The 2,047-nt window shown below is 42.7% G+C and overlaps 1 non-coding gene across 1 annotated transcript; it reads left to right on the forward strand.

The window, feature by feature from the left end:
- The first annotated feature begins 418 nt into the window (after positions 1-418).
- mir5438 (microRNA mir-5438) lies at positions 419-519 on the forward strand. The gene has a single exon (NR_130038.1). It is a non-coding gene; the product is annotated as a microRNA mir-5438 (primary transcript).
- Positions 520-2,047: the final 1,528 nt, after the last annotated feature.

Raw genomic sequence — 2,047 nt, forward strand, 5'->3', positions numbered from 1 at the left:
TGCGTTTGATGTATTAAAATACTCCCATCCAAACCCAAGTCCCGAAGGTGGAGGCATTACTTTTCGTTCAACCCTCGTAACTATGACAAGAGAGATTTTTCTTGAGAGGAAGAAGATGGATTTGGGACAAAGCCACAGTTGGTTTGGGGGACTCAACGCAGCCGAATACCGTGGGAGTTGATTTAACAGACCAATGCCTTTCGGAGTGTGATTGCTCCAATTTTCAGGGTTATTGAGCATGAATGTGAAATAAGGGGAGAAAATAGTGATGGTGTCCGGAGAGGGTGGAAAATAGTGATGTTTACTGTCAAGCAGGTCTTTCAATGCCAACCCTAGAATGTGGAAAGAAAACAACTTCAGCTTCTCGATGGACAACTTGTAGAAAAGAGAGCAAATGGGGAAGGAGAATGCTGTTATTTTTTTCATCGGGATGTTTTGTTATACGGACATCTTATGAAGCAAGAGCTTTCTTTTGTGCCCAGAGGTGTTTGTGTAGCAGGGTTGGCGGATGAATGCAGCTCTGCAAATGGACAGTAATGTTTGGTAGAATTCAAAAATAACTCCGGTTTCCAGGCCGAAAGCCGAGACCCGGAGACGGTTCCCGTGGAGCCATTGTTGCACATAATGTACCAACCGCTTGCGTCGAAAAGGGCATTTCAGCAGGTTGCGCCTTGTTCCTTCTCGCAAGGAAATTCCCTCTTCTGCACAACAATTTGAGGCCATTTCACTCCTCGTTCCTTCAGAGGCTTCTAAACAACATCCCTTGCTTCTCCCCTCTTGGTTTAGCCCTGGCTTCGGGTCAGAGAATCAAAGCATCCTAGTGCAACCTTTTGAACTGACACAATTGTTATGCACAAACACTTGTGTCTGGATACTCCCTAGTTCAGTGACGGGCAACCTTTTGAACTGACACAATCGTTATGCACAAACACTTGTGTCTGGATACTCCCTAGTGCAATGATGGGCAACCTTTTGAACTGACACAATTGTTATGCACAAACACTTGTGTCTGGATACTCCCTAGTTCAGTGACGGGCAACCTTTTGAACTGACACAATCGTTATGCACAAACACTTGTGTCTGGATACTCCCTAGTGCAATGATGGGCAACCTTTTGAACTGACACAATCGTTATGCGCAAACACTTGTGTCTGGATACTCCCTAGTTCAGTGATGGGCAACCTTTTGAACTGACACAATCGTTATGCACAAACACTTGTGTCTGGATACTCCCTAGTGCAATGATGGGCAACCTTTTGAACTGACACAATCGTTATGCGCAAACACTTGTGTCTGGATACTCCCTAGTGCAATGATGGGCAACCTTTTGAACTGACACAATCGTTGTGCACAAACACTTGTGTCTGGATACTCCCTAGTGCAGTGATGGGCAACCTTTTGAACTGACACAATCGTTATGCAGAAACACTTGTGTCTGGATACTCCCTAGTGCAGTGATGGGCAACCTTTTGAACTGACACAATCATTATGCACAAACACTTGTGTCTGGATACTCCCTAGTGCAATGATGGGCAACCTTTTGAACTGACACAATCGTTATGCACAAACACTTGTGTCTGGATACTCCCTAGTGCAATGATGGGCAACCTTTTGAACTGACACAATCGTTATGCACAAACACTTGTGTCTGGATACTCCCTAGTTCAGTGATGGGCAACCTTTTGCGCTTGGTGTGTCAAAATTCACCGAAAAATCTAGCATGACTTGGGTAGTGTGTCACTTCGAGAAAACAAACAAACCATAATTTCACAATATACAGTAGAGTCTCACTTATCCAACATAAACGGGCCGGCAGAACGTTGGATAAGCGAATATGTTGGATAATAAGGAGAGATGGAGGAGAAGCCTATTAAACATCAAATTAGGTTATGTTTTTACAAATTAAGCACTGAAATATCATGTTATACAACAAATTTGACAAAAAAGTAATTCAATATACAGTAATGCTACGTAGTAATGACTGTATTTATGAATTTAGCACCAAAAAATCACGATATATTGAAAACATTGACTAAAAAAATGTGTT

This window comes from Anolis carolinensis, unplaced genomic scaffold, assembly GCF_035594765.1.
Source record: "Anolis carolinensis isolate JA03-04 unplaced genomic scaffold, rAnoCar3.1.pri scaffold_7, whole genome shotgun sequence".
Classification (NCBI taxonomy): Eukaryota; Metazoa; Chordata; class Lepidosauria; order Squamata; family Dactyloidae; genus Anolis; species Anolis carolinensis.